Raw genomic sequence first — 14,946 nt, forward strand, 5'->3', positions numbered from 1 at the left:
TTTATTTATAACTAGCAAAATGTATGTCATTATAATGGGCAGGGTGTGTGCAGAGTGAAAGCTATCTCATGCAGTGATCCTGGGTAGGGGCTAGCTGGGCAGAAATTTATCTCCCTCTTATCTGCTTTGTGCAAAGAAACACCTTGTATTGTGCAGTCCTTTTCTGTGAGGGCCAGACCAAACCAATGACTATATGGGAGGATGGTGTCTGCCTGCAGTTATAGCAAAGGTTATCCCAAGTGTATGCAGCTCCATCAGGAGCCAACACTCCATGTTGCTGTTTCATTCGGTAAACTAAGTTTTTCTCAAAACCCAAGCCCATCCTGGTGGGCTACTTCAAATGTGCTGCCAGTCTCCTGTGACTTCTCCCAGTCAGGTGGAGTGTTGGCTCATTTATTATTATTTTATTTATTTATTATTAGAACTTTTATACCGCCCTTCCAAAAGGCTCAGGGCGGTTTACATTAAAACACCATTAAAATCAGTTAATAACTAAAACAATAATTATAAAAGCATAGAACAATGATTAACAATTAAAAACATCGTAAAACAACAATTAAATAGTCAGAACAATTTAAAAACAAGTTTTAAAAAGCTGAGAAGGCCTGGTTGAAGAGATGTGTTTTCAGAAGTTTTTTAAAAATTGCCAGAGATGGGGAGGCTCGTATCCCAGCAGGGAGTGCATTCCACAATCTCAGGGCAGCAGCCGAGAAGGCCCGTCTCTGTGTAGCCACCAAACGATTTGGCGGCAACTGGAGATGGACCTCCTCAAGTGACCTCAATGGGCGGTGGGGCCATAGCAAAGAAGATGCTTTCTTAAATACCCAGGGCCTAAGCCATTTAGGGCTTTGTAACTTTTATAACTAGCACTTTGTATTTTGCCTGGAAACCTATTGGCAGCCAGTGTAGCTCCATCAACAAAGGAGTAATGTGGTCTCTCCGAGATGACCCAGAGACCAACCTGGCTGCCGCGTTCTGAACCAACTGAAGTTTCCGGACTACGTACAAAGGCAGCCCCACATAGAGCGCATTACAGAAGTCAAGTCTGGAGGTTACCAACAAATGTACCACTGTTTTGAGGTCATTGATCTAAAGAAATGGGCACAGCTGGTGTATCAGCCGAAGCTGATAGAAAGCACCCCAGGCCTCCGCCTCAACCTGAGAAACCAAGGAGAGACATTGATCCAGAAGTACTCTCAGACTGCGAACCTGTTCCTTGTGGGGAAGTGTGACCCCATCTAGAACAGGTAGGTCAAAATCATCTCTAGAGTTCTGACCCCTCACAATAAGTACCTCTGTCTTAACTGGATTCAGCTTCAGTTTATTCTCCCTCATCCAGCCTATTACTGCTTCCAGGCAGGCATTTAGGGAGGATATGCCAACTCCTGAAGAAGTTGACATGGAGAGGTAGATCTGGGTGTCATCAGCATACTGGTAACACCCAGCTCCAAATCCCCTGATGATCTCTCCAAGAGGTTTCATGTAGATGTTGAAAAGCATTGGAGAAAGTATGGAGCCTGGAGGGACACCATACACAAGCTCAGATTCTGAAGAGCAACAATCTCCAGTCAACACCATCTGGAATCTGTCCAAGAGGTAGGAGCGGAACCACTGTAAAACAGTGCCTCCAACCTCCAACACCCTCAGACGTTCCAGAAGGATATGGTCGATAGAATCGAAAGCCGCCGAGAGATCCAAGAGGATCAACAGAGTCACACTGCCTCTGTCAATTCCCAACTGGAGATCATCCATCAGGCTGACCAAGGCAGTCTCCACCCCATAGCCCGCCCAAAAACCAGTTTTAAATGAGTCTAGATAATCAGTTTCCTCCAAGACCACCTGGAGCTGAGAGGCCACCACCCTCTCAATTACCTTGCCCAGACATGGGAGATTGGAAACTGGCCTATAATTGCTCAACTCTGAGGGATTTAATGCAGGCTTCTTTAGAAGAGGTCTAATAATTGCCTCCTTAAGACAAGGAGGCATCCTGCCCTCCCTCAGAGAAGCATTTATGATTTCTACCAGGCCACCTATAACAGCCTCCCTGCTAGATCGAACAACCCATGTAGGACAAGGGAAAAGAGAACAAGTGGTAGGCCTCACCACTCCAAGCAGCTTGTCCACATCCTCAGCAGTCACAGACTGAAATTGATCCAGTCAAATCGTATAAGTGGAAGGCATCAAATTAATTGTGGAGTCTCCAAGTCGGCCCGAATACGAGAGATTTTGTCTGCAAAAAATTCATTAAACACATCACAGCGGGTGACTGATGCTTCCAAATTCTGGTTCAAGGGAGAGGGTGCAGATAGTAGTCCCCTCACAATCCTGAACAACTCCGCTGGATGTGAACTCGCAGAGGCAATACGGGCAGAAAGGAACCACTTCTTTGCCGCACGTATCGCCTGAGCATAGATCTTTAAATGTGCTCCATGTCGTAATCTGTCAGATTAGAGTCGAGTCTTTCTACACTTGCGCTCCAGCTGCCTACCTTGCCGCTTCAGCCCCCATAGATCTTCCGTAGACCAAGGGGCCAATTTTGAAGCAGGTTGGAGGGTACACTTAGAAGCAATCGTGTCTACTGCCCTGGTGAGTAAGTGGTTCCAATTCTCAACCAGGGCATCAACAGGATCATCAGCAGAGCCAACACTGAATCCCTCCAAGGCTTCTTGGAATCCTACCGGATCCAGTACCCTCTTCAGGAGGACCATTCTAATAGTCCCCTCGCCCCTGTGGAGGTGGAAAGTGGTTGTAAGTCCAACCTTAACCAGATGGTGGTCCGTCCATGACAACGAGGAGATCGTAGGAGTCCCCATCAACGCAACACCACCCTGATCAGAGTAAAAGACCAAATCAAGTGTGTGACCTGCAATATATGTCAATCCAGAGATCACTTGGGATAGGCCCATAGTTGTCATTTCCGCTATGAACTCCTGAGCTGCCCCGGACAAATTGGTCCCGAGATGAACACCAAAAGTATGTGAGACTCCAACGCAAGTTCCGCATCCAAGTCCGTGAGCTCAGTAAGGGATTCCGCTGGGCAGCTGGGCGATCAGTACACCAACAGAAGTCCCAGTCTATATCTGGTCCCCAAACTCAAGTACACACATTCAATATGGTCTGATACCCTAACAAGGACCCTGGTAAGGGAGATATTATCCTTATAGACCACAGCCTCTCTACCTCCCTGCCCACATCCCCCCACCTGCTCCTCTACAGAATATCCTGGACGAAGAAGCTGGGACCAGACTGGGCCACTAGCCTCCCCCAACCAAGTCTCGGTAATACACACCAGGTTGGCCTCTTCATCCATAATCAAATCATGGATGAATTCTAATTTATTTTGGACCGACCTGGCATTGCAGAGGAGCAAGGCAAGGTTATGTGGGTTGTTGGCAGTGCTCCCCGAAGTCAAAGAGCTGGCAGGACAGCCGGAAGGGGAGACAGCTCTTAGGTTTCTGACTACCCTTCCCCTGGAACAGCCTGCTGACCTGCCAACGTTACTTCTTCTATTCCCCACCACCACTGGAATAGCTGCCCCACATTCAACGAAGGCACTCCCTGCCTCCCCATCTCCAGACAAACCCACACACATTACAACTTCAACCCAACTTCAACCCAACTTAAAACTGATTAAACAGAAGCCCCACTATTGAATGCCTCCCTCTATACAAATAGTTGGACAAAATGTCCAGTCATTCAAGTAGAGTACTGTGTGAGTACCTTCAAGTAGAATGTCCAGTCATTCAAGTAGAGTACTGTGGCTCTCAAGGTGCTATAAAATCTTTTAACCATTTTCAATATAACCCTTAAAATAGATATCAGATTTCTACAGAGGTTATATGCGGACATAGTATAGTAGGAGGGTGAACTGATTTTATCGAGACAAAAATTTTATGTATGATATTTTTACTGTACTGTTTTTATTGCAGTTTCTTTTGGTGTTTCTGAAGTGTTGTGTAGTGTTTTGTGTGTGTTTATGTTGTATTGAGTGGCCATTGGCCGTAATAAAGTACTACTACTACTACTACTTTTAGAGGAGCTGTATACATATTTATTTCATGATTAGCCCATACTCGCTTCCAAATTGCAGAGGGTAGTGTGCATAGTTTTCCCTGCTCCCATTTTATCTTCACAACAACACAGTGAGGTAGGTTCGGCTGAGTGACTACCCTAGTAAGTGTCTTGGCCAGATAGAGATTGAACCTCTTCTTAGTGCAATATTCTAACCACTACAACTTATTGGTCTGGAAAGAATGTTACATCTCACCCCACCCAGGCAGGATTTCTATTATTACTCATAATTAGCTTGATTGTGCTACAGGAGTCCCTACATGTATATTTCTGAAAGGTATCTTTTGGCAACATTTTTAATAGTTGCTTTCAAAGTTTACAACCAAACATTTAACTACAGATTCAATCAATCCCTATATACATCTCCACTATCCAGGCATTTGGTTAAAGTTATAAACCTACCCTGTGGCCTGAGACCTGGGGTGTTCTGATGTCATTCTTTTAGTCTTCAGCCCCAAATACATCTCCTGAGTTCCTATTCTCCTGGAAGCCACAACCATCAGCCTTTCAAGTCTTTCCTTCCCGGCCTTATATCTGCCTTGTTAAATAGCTCCAGAAGGATTGACACTCACACTGAGATTAGTCACGTCTTCTGGACTGAGGTCTCACAAGACCTCCCCAGGCTGACTTCCTTGCCATTTTAAGCCTATTCACATGATACAAGCTGCCTGGGTTACCTTGGGCAGTTCGTGTTGTCTGGAGCATTTGGAGCCCTTCACTCGTGGTTGCTCCAGAGTCGAGACCTGGGTACAGTCACAGGGCTGAGTAAGTATGGTACAAAAGTATGTGAGACACCATTAGGAAGGGATTAAGCCAGTGTCTTTTCCATGGTGGCCCCACCTTTGAAAATAAAGCATTCTATCTCCATACTCTCACCACCATCTACATAGCCCTATTTGGAATTCTATAACTTGATCACACGAAACTGTGATAGGACATTGGCAACTGACCTTTCTAGAGAGACCATTCAGGACCTGCAGCAATGTTGCCGTGTATTATTTATTTATTTATTTACTACATTTTTATACCGCCTTTCTGCCTTGACACCCAAAGGCACCCAAAGTGGTTTAAAATATTAAAAGAAGCAAATTACAGCAAGTTAATAAAATGGTGTCTCAGGCAGTTGGTCTTTTCAGGCGCCAAGGACAAGAGCTCCCTGGCCTGGGCGCCTCCTTTCATGCCTTCCTCTCAGGCCACGCTGATCTTTCCATACTCCTGGGAAGGAGGTGAGGGCTGCCCCAACAGTCCTCACAGGCCAGAGCTGGTCTCTGTCTCTAGGCCCTAACCTGAGTGCAGAACTTCAGCCAGTGTGGAACAAGTGCTGGGCTCCACCAGCAATGAGATTTTAGGAGGGTGTGTGATGAAATGTTGCAGGACTACTTTTATGCAAATTGGCTTAGAACCCTTTGGAGCTGTCAAACATAAGAGACAGTTAGAGAGCAGCAGTTAGAAGTTGGAAGGGAAATTCAGTTAGAGAGGGGATTTGGGTCTGCGTAGAAACAGTGTTAAAGAGGAGTTGTTCTGAGACTCAAAGGATAAGACAGTCTAAAAAATAAAGGACTGGGTTATTAGGACAGTCTGTAATAAAGACTGGGTTGTGAAGTACAGTTCTGGAAAGGAACAGCGTTCAAAGGAAAAACCTTATATATTAGCCAAATTCAGACAAAATAGGAAATCAGAGGTCCCTTCACCTCTGGTTTCTGAAGCCGCGTATCCGAATTCGGCAAGCCAGAGTTAAGGGCAAAAAGGGACCTGCGGTTTCCCTCACCAAACTCTACTCTGAAACTTCAATCAGTGTAGTTTTGCCACCCTTCAATTTTCTGGTGCCAGAGTTACATCTGAACACCATAGATTGGGCCCCACGGAACCAGAGTTGAGGGAGGAAGCTCCTCCCTTACTCTGGCCTGATTGGCTGTGGGGGCTGTCCTTCTGTGGGCTGTCCTTCTCGCGGACTGCAGAGAGGCAATTTTCCCTGTCACCCAAAAGTGGACGGGAGAGCTGGGGCAAGAGGGTGAAGAACCACAGGTCCATTGGACCTGCAGTTCCGCATTATGTCTGAACTGGGCCATTGTGTGTGAAGTGACTAAGTGCTGTGAGAAGTTCAAATCATCAGCTTTGAAATCAAGCAAGATGTCAGCACTACTAATCAGTAGTGAAACAAACAAGCCTCAGATAACATCTTTAAATACATATCCTTCTTGTTTTGTTTTTAAGTACATCTGACTGAGTGATTTCAGTAACATACCCTCCTCTGCAAAGCCATGTTATCAGGGTAAAGAAACAGAGTTATAGAGGCTTCATTGTATAATTGATGGCAGCGGAAATACAAGTACATGTATACAAGCCATAGTAACATCTAAGGTGAAAAAGAAGGAAGAAGGAAGAAGGGAACAGCTTGGGTGGGGCACTGACTGCTTTGCTGTCTTTTGCTTCTGCCCCACCTCTCCTCCAGGTGTGTAACATCTCCTGGGCTGTTGCTGTGCTGGGGCTTCTGCCACTATATAGGGCAGGCTGGCCCAAGGGCTCTCGTCCTTGTGGCTCTCAGCCATGGGGCGAGCTGCCCAGGGCCCTGAAGATCTCTCCCCTTCTGCGCTGAGGATCCTTCTCTCTGTAATTAAGGAGCTAGCAGGAGATGTACAAGTCTGGTTTTGGTTTTTATTAAGCCAAGAAGCTGTGGTGGGTTAGTCTGGGGAGATGTGTCTGGGAGAGCGAAAAAGTGGGTCTGGAGTGGGGGCGGCAATATCACAGGTAGCGGGCAGAGGGAGGTATGGCGGTGGGAGTTGGGCAGGCCATTACAGGGGAAATCGGTCCAGGCAATTGAGGCCTGTTCCTTTTTCTGGCCCTTCTCCCAACCCTCTGACCCCAGGGAGCTCTGAGAACCCTCCCTCGAGGATTAGGGTGCTGCTGCTGAATGCCATGTCAGTTAACGCAAAAACATCTCTCATCCACGATTTGATTGTGGATGAGCGTGCTGACTTGGTATGTGTGACGGAGACCTGGTTGGATGCGCTGGGCGGGGTTGGTCTTTCTCAGCTCTGCCCTTCAGGTTTCCAGATCGTGCAACAGCCCCGCCTTGAGGGTCGGGGAGGAGGCGTTTCAGTCATCTTTTGAGAGACCCTCCCCGTTTCCAGGTGCCCGGTCAGGCAATCTCAGAATTTTGAGTGTTTGTCCTTGAGGGTGGGCCTCCGAGATAGGCTGGGGTTTCTGTTGGTGTACTGACCACCCCGCTGCACTTTAGTCTCCCTACCTGAGCTGGCGGGGGTGGTCTCGGAGGTGGCCTTGGGTTCCCCCAGGCTTATTGTTTTGGGGGATTTCAATGTCCACGCTGAAGCCCCCCTAGTGGGTGCGGCTCAGGATTTCATGGCCTCCATGGCAACCATGGGCCTGTCTCAATTGGTATCGGGCCCTACCCACGTGGCGGGACACACTCTGGATCTGGTTTTTGCCGACCGGGAAATAAATGATCTGGAGGTGGGGGAATTTAAGACCACTCCCTTGTCATCGACAGATCATCACCTGGTGGGGTTTAGTTTGACTGCTCCATCTGCCCCCTGCAGGGGTGGTGGGCCGATTAAGATGGTCCGCCCCCGGAGGCTTATGGATCTGCTTGGATTCCAGACGGCCCTCGGGGAGTTTCCAGTGTCCAGAACTGGTGACCCTGTCGAGGCTCTGGTTGACCTCTGGAATGGGGAGATGGCCCGGGCTGTTAACACGGTTGCCCCTAAACGCCCTCTCCGGCTTGGTGGAGCCCGTTCTGCTCCTTGGTTTTCCTTGGAGCTTAGGGCGATGAAGCAACTCGGGCGACGGCTGGAGCGACGCTGGAGGAAGAGTCGTCACGAATCTGACCAAACATGGGCTAGAGCCCATTTTAGGGACTACTCCGTGGCGGTGGGGGCAGCGAAGAAATGCTTTTTCTCCACCTCCATTGTGTCTGCTCAGTGCAGACAAACAGAGCTGTTTCGTGTGGTAAAAACCTTGCTCCACACATCCCCCCAGACAATGGGGGAGGAGTCATCTACAGCTCTTTGTGATCGGTTTGCCTGTCGCTTTGCAGATAAAGTCACTTGCATCCGTGCTGACCTGGACTCCAGAGTTTTGTCAGTTCCGGCAGACATGCCTTTGGTACCATCTGGTCCCGTTGTGTTGGATTCTTTTTGGTTGGTGCGGCCTGAGGATGTGGATAAGATCCTGGGCAGTGTGCGGGCGACTTTGTGCGCTCTTGACCCTTGCCCTTCATGGCTAATAAAAGCTGCCAGGGAGGGGACAGGCAGATGGCTGGAGGTGATTGTTAATGCTTCATTAAGGGAGGGCAGGATGCCATCGTGCCTCAAGGAGGCGGTGCTAAGACCACGATTAAAAAAGCCCTCCCTTGATCCCTCCAACCTGGATAACTATAGACCTGTGTCTAACCTTCCCTTTTTGGGCAAGGAGATAGAGCGTGTGGTGGCATCCCAGCTGCAGTGGGTCTTGGATGATACGGATTATCTGGACCCTTTTCAATCTGGCTTCCGCCCCGGGTATGGGACTGAGACTGCCTTGGTCGCTCTAGTGGATAACCTACGCCGGGAACTAGACAGGGGGAGTGCGTCCCTGTTGGTTCTGCTGGACCTCTCGGCGGCGTTCGATACTATCGACCATGGTATCCTTCTGGGCCGCCTCTCGAGTATGGGAATCGGAGGCACTGCGTTGCAGTGGTTCCGGTCCTTTCTTGGGGGGGAGGGTCCAGAAGGTGGTTCTGGGGGACTACTGCTCGGCCCCGTGGCCATTGGCCTGTGGGGTCCCGCAGGGATCGGTCTTGTCCCCCATGCTGTTTAACATCTACATGAAGCCGCTGGGAGAGGTCATCCGGGGACTTGGACTGAGTTGTCAGCAATATGCGGATGACACTCAGCTCTATCTCTCCTTGTCATCTGATCCTAGGGAGGCGGTGGATGTCCTGAATTGGGGGCTAGAGGCCGTGATGGGCTGGATGTGGGCTAACAAACTGAAATTGAATCCGGATAAGACGGAGGTACTGTTGGTCAGTAGGAGAGCCAATCGGGATGAGGAGATTTTACCGGTTCTGGATGGGGTTGCACTCCCCTTGAAGGAGCAAGTACGCAGCTTGGGGGTACTACTGGACCCGGCTCTGCTTTTGGAAGCTCAGGTGGAGGCGGTGGCCAGGGGTGCCTTTGCACGGCTTCGGCTAGTGCGCCAGCTGCGACCCTTTCTTGAGAAGGCAGATCTGGCCACGGTTACCCATGCCTTAGTCACGTCGTGGTTGGATTACTGTTACGCGCTCTACGTGGGGCTGCCCTTGAAGAATATCCGGAAACTGCAGCTAGTGCAAAACGCGGCAGCGAGGGTTTTATCCGGAGCTGCCCATTGGGAACATATCACCCCCATTTTGAAAGAGATGCACTGGCTGCCGGTTCATTTCCGGGTCCAATTCAAGGCGCTGGTTTTGACCTTTAAAGCCCTAAACAGTTTGGGCCCGGTGTATTAGAGGGACCGCCTGCTCCCAAGGGTTGCTGCCCGCTTGACGAAGACATCTCGGGGGGCCCTGCTCCGGGTGCCGACAATGAGGGAGGCCCGGCTGTCGTGCACTTGGGACAGGGCCTTCTCTGTTGCTGCTCCTAGACTCTGGAATGCTCTCCCAGTGGCCATTCATTCCTCAGACTCCATCACGGCTTTTAGAAAGCTTTTAAAGACTTGGCTTTTTACCCAGGCTTTTACATAATCGTTTTTACTGCTGCTTCGGTGTGTTTTTATCTGTTGTCTTGTTTTTTATGCTTGTTTGATATGTTTTTAGCTTGGTGTTTTTATTGCTTGGTGTTTTTATTGCTTTTATTGTATGTTTTAATTTTTGTAAACCACCTTGGGGTTTTCTTTTAACGAAAGGCGGTATAGAAATGTAAAAATAAATAAATAAAATAAATAAAAACAACTGAAAATAAACTTTACACACATGCCACAGTGTGGAAAGGGAAAAAAGGCACTTTTTTTCTTTGCTACTTCTGAATCCTTCCCCTGCTGTGCTGTACAGTGTTAGAAGAGTAACAGCCTGAGATCTGGCTGCTTTATCATTATGTATCATGGCACGTGGAAGTCTTTGGAAAGTAGGAAAATGAGATTTTTGTAAAGTAGAAAAGAGATCCCCCTGCCGCTTTTACTTCCTCTTGAAAGCTCTCTGTAAATGACTTTTAACTCAATGGCACACATCCTCAGACCCTTATACCTTTTCAAATGGACTCACTCAACATTCTATAGGTTCTAGAAGTCAAGCAGCACAGGCCCTTGTTAGACTGGGTGTTTTTGGTGTGTGTTTTGTTGTTATTTGCAGGAGGGACAAGCTAAAACTTTCTTTTAATTTACAAAGTTACCAAGAGTTCATCATTATCTTATTTTTAGCAGGTGCTTTTGCTTCCAGAATAACAGATACAGTCTATAACAGAATATATAACATTAGAATAATATATGTCTATTTTACACACACACACACACACACACACACACACACACACACACACACACACACACGGCTTCCAGACACTTATTACATGCAGTGAAGAGGGACAATAAGGATGCCTGTATTAATAAAACATATTTGCCAATTTTTCACAATGCAGAATATTTTGAAAACTCTGAATTCATCACTATAATGGCAAATATAGTTAAGGTGTAGAGAGAATGCAGAGAGAATGTAGAGAGAATGCATCAAGGTTATCTTATTGTAACTTAGGCAGTAAATGAACCTTATGTGTTATAGAACTTTTTAAAATAGGGATGTTTACAAGTGATCTCAGCCTCAGACCCCTTGCAGAGTCCTCCCCACCCCCAATTAGGGCATTTGGACTACTAGTCTCTTCAGAACACAGAGAGCTACACACTACTTATTCTTGCCTTGGGATGTTCAAGCTGGATATCATTCCTGAGAATAATAGAAATAACTTCTGCAGCTAATTAGCAATGCATACAAATAGCTAAATTATAACATTGAAAACTACATCATCACTGCAAGCATGAGCAAAAGCTTGAGCCGGTTCAGGAAGATTTTCCATATCTGTTATTTGAGCAACAGACGACAGTAGCCCTCTTCAGACATTTTAAAAGAATCATGCCCTGCATGCAACACGATGTACACTTCTGGAAGTCCCACCCTGGCGTGTCACACACTCTTCCCCATGCTGCTCATGGTCACAGTGTTCATATAAAGAACCATAGTTAGGATGGGAGAAGCTTCTGTAATCAGCAGCCTGGGGCAGCCCAGCCTACCAATCATGGAAACAGGTGCCATCATGTTTACAGTGCTTACCTCTTCAGACAAATGTTTTAACTATGAACAGCCAGCAGGGGGAGTGAGTGACATGCCGGGGTGGGACCTCTGGATCTGCTGTGCATGCTGTAATTGTGTACAACATTATGCTTTTAAAATGTCTGAAGAGGGCTAACACCATATCACAATTTGCTTTTGAAATGTCCCTCACTCTCAAGGTAGTCTGCCATGTGGCATGGGGGAATCAGAAACATGAATTCAAAGCCCTCTCAGAGAATTAGTTATGTAGCTGTTGGAACCTAGGTTTTAATAATAATACATAATAATTATTTAAAAAATAAAATTTTGCTAGCTGAACCCGCACAGAGCATCTGTGTGTTAGGACTTGGTTGCTCTCCTTGCCCCCCCCCCCACAGCCCCTGCTTTATTTCTTAGTCTCAGCTACCTACTCTCAGCCACCCCCTCCCCACGGGAAGCTTGCTTGCCCACCCTCTTCCCACTGCTCACATGCTCGCCCCCCTCCCCACCACTCACTTGCCCCCTCCCTGCCACTCACTCACTAGCCCGCCCTCTCCCTACCACTCACTCACCCCCTCCCTGCTGCTTGCCCACCCATTCACTCACCCACACACTCGCTCACTCCCTGCCCACTGCTAACTCATTTGCTCACCCCCTCCTCTCCGCTCACTCACTCATTCACCACCTCCCTGCTCACTTGCTCACTCACTTGTCTCTTCCCTGCTCATTCACTCACACACTCACCCCCTCCCTGTCCGCTCACTCACTCATCCCCTCCCCGCAACATGCTCACTCACTCGACCTCTCCCTGCCACTCGCTCACTCACTCACCCCCTACCCGCACTTCTTCCCTATCTGCATATGGAATCCCCACTGCCCAATCACTATGGCTCCTGCTCTGTTACCTCCAATTGGTCAAGCACTGTATGGTCAGGGCTTGCCACATATGTCCTTAGCATATTATATATATACTAGTATTTTTAAGCCCGTTATGATAACGGGCGCTAGCTTTCTATCCCGTCTTTTCTGTCTCTCTCTCTCTCTTTCTGTCTCTTTTTTTCCCCCTTGTCCCCTCTCTCTTTTTGTTTTTTTTGTTGTTGTTGTCTCTGTTTTTGTTCTTCCTTATTTTGCTTATACTTTTTTTTGGGGGGGGGGGGTTGTGTGGATGAATAACGGCCAAAATGGCCCATGAGAAGGTGGCCGCCCCCGCCTATCGCCCTCCCGCGCACCCAGCTGCCGGAGCCCACCTTACCCGCTCCAGCCCGAAGGAGAAGAGAGGAACTCGGGAACAGAGCTACTCTCTGTGTTAAGCTGCTGCCCATACTGTCGCAATGGACGCAATAGGCGTCCTTTGCGTCCATAGCGGCAGTTTGAGCAGTGACTTAGCACAGAGAGGAGTTCTGCTTGTGAGCTCATCTCTTTTCCCTCGGGCTGGAGCGGGTAAGGTGGTCTTTGGCAGCTGGGTGGGCGGGAGGGCGATAGGCAGGGGCGGCGACCTTCTCATGGGCCATTTTGGCCCTTAATCTTTTTTTGGGGGGAGCGGGGAAGGTGATTTTGGGCAGCTGGGAGGGCGGGTGAGCAGGCGGGGGCGACGGCTGTGAGCGGGCGGGGGCCTCGTTGGCGGCTTCGCCACCACCTCGCCCAGCTTCCCTGTCCCCCGTCTCGGTCTTCCCCCGCCGCCATTGCCCTCGCCTTTTTCAGGGCGGCCGCTTCTGGTTGCCTCGGCCTCCTCTCGCCGTGCCGCAGCTCATGGCCGAGGCGGCGGCTCTGCCGCCACCTCGGCCACTTTCCCCCGCCGCCACAAACTGGCTAATGGCCGCCCGTGGCTGTGGGACACTGGTGTCTGCAGTCCTGTTTCCCTTGGGCTCTTCTGGGCCTGCGCTTTGCGCAGGCCCAGAACAGCCCAGGGAGGCAGGGACGCAGATCCCCAACATTCCAAAGCCACGGCCACTCACTTAGCCTTTTATTATATAGGATAGATTTGTTAGCTGCCCCATAACAAATTGTTCTATATTTGTTTCTACAAATATCCATATATTTGTAGTATTTTCTTTTTAGGAATTATAGTTTTGGGGCCAGCTCCCGGTTTTAGGGAGCCCTCAGCAAACTGCCCTCCATGAGCCCCCCTCCTACTTGGGAGGCATCCAAGTGCATGTACACTTCTTCCAGGTGTAGAATAATTTTGGCTGAATTAAAGCTAAGGACATCCAAGTGTAAAACACATAGACTCCCCTTTATGTTTAGAGTGTTTATTTATAAAATGTGGCACATCTCCCTTTACAATATATGAACATGACCACAAGAAAAGAATCAGGAGCACATGCTGAATTTTTTTACATATGAATCCTTTATGCGGCATGAGCCATACATGTAGAACCATAGAAGAGAATGGCTGAATTCAGACATAATGGGAAACTGGAGGTCCCTTAACCTCTGGTTTCTGTGGCTACATGTCTGGATTTGTGAAATCAGATGTTTGGAGAATTAATGGTGGAGAGTAGGGGTGTGCACAAAACTAGGTTGCCCAGTTCAGTGCAAGTCTGGTCCAGACTCAAACCGGACTGGGCATGTTTGGTTTTGCCACCCTCAACCTCTCCAGTCTGGTCTGGTCCTGCAGGGGGTTTGTGATTAATTTTTTTTTTAAAAAAAAATTACCCATTCCCTCTGGGGGGCTTCTCCAGAGTTCCCTCCCAGCCTCTGTTGGTGCCCATATCACCCATTTCGGGTGGTCTTTGGCCCATTATGGGCCTCAGCCCCATGTTGGAGGCTGCTGTGCATGCCCGATGGGCCTCTGCATGGCCTGGGTCATGACCCAGCCATATAGAGGCCCATTGGGCATGCACGGCAGCCTCCAAAATGGCCAATGCCATGGGGGTGAGGCCTGGAATGGGCAGAACACCACCCAAACCAGGTGATGTGGGCACTAACAAAGGTCAGCGGGGGGAGGGGGAACCTCCTTAGACTCCTGTGGCATTGGAGAAGGCCCTAGTGGGGGTGAGTAATTTTTTTTTAACTTAGAACCCCCCGAACAGGCTGGGAGGTTCAGTTCAATATTGAATCGGGGGCAGTGGGGAGATTGGTCTGATATTGAACCATTGAACTGAACTGATTTGATGCTGAACAGGTTCAGAAACAAACCTGTTCGCCCATCCCTAGTGAAGAAGACATTGTGGTTTCCCTCCCTGAACTCCAATCTGAACCTTTGGTTCAGAGTGGAGTTTGGCTGCCCTCAACTCCAGTTTTGCAGTGCCAGTGTTAAATCCAAACACTGGCATCACATTTTCAGCCTCATGGAACTGAAGTTGAGTGAGGAAGCTCCGGCCTCACTCTTACCCACTTGGCTCTGTGGGCTGTCCTTCTGCCAAGAAGGAAGCCCACACAGCCAGCTCCCCTGCCTCTCTGCAGTCTTTCTGACTGCATAGAGGCAGCTCTCCTCAATGTCTGAATGTGGACTGGAGAGCTGTGGGAGAGGGGAATGTGGTTCCACATTAGATCTGAAGGTGGCCATCATGTTTGAGATTGTGCTTACTAGGGATGTGCATGGAACCGGTGGGGGGAGGTTCAAAGAGGGGGGCATAACTTTGAGGGTGAGGGATGGGGCC

At 48.7% G+C, this 14,946-nt stretch overlaps 1 long non-coding RNA gene across 1 annotated transcript in view; it reads right to left on the bottom strand.

Annotated features, from left to right (window-relative positions):
- The window catches only part of LOC128351318 (uncharacterized), a 48,200-nt gene that overhangs the window by 12,444 nt on the left and 20,810 nt on the right, over positions 1-14,946 (bottom strand). The window lies entirely within an intron of this gene.

This window comes from Hemicordylus capensis, chromosome 3 (assembly GCF_027244095.1).
Source record: "Hemicordylus capensis ecotype Gifberg chromosome 3, rHemCap1.1.pri, whole genome shotgun sequence".
NCBI classification, from domain to species: domain Eukaryota; kingdom Metazoa; phylum Chordata; class Lepidosauria; order Squamata; family Cordylidae; genus Hemicordylus; species Hemicordylus capensis.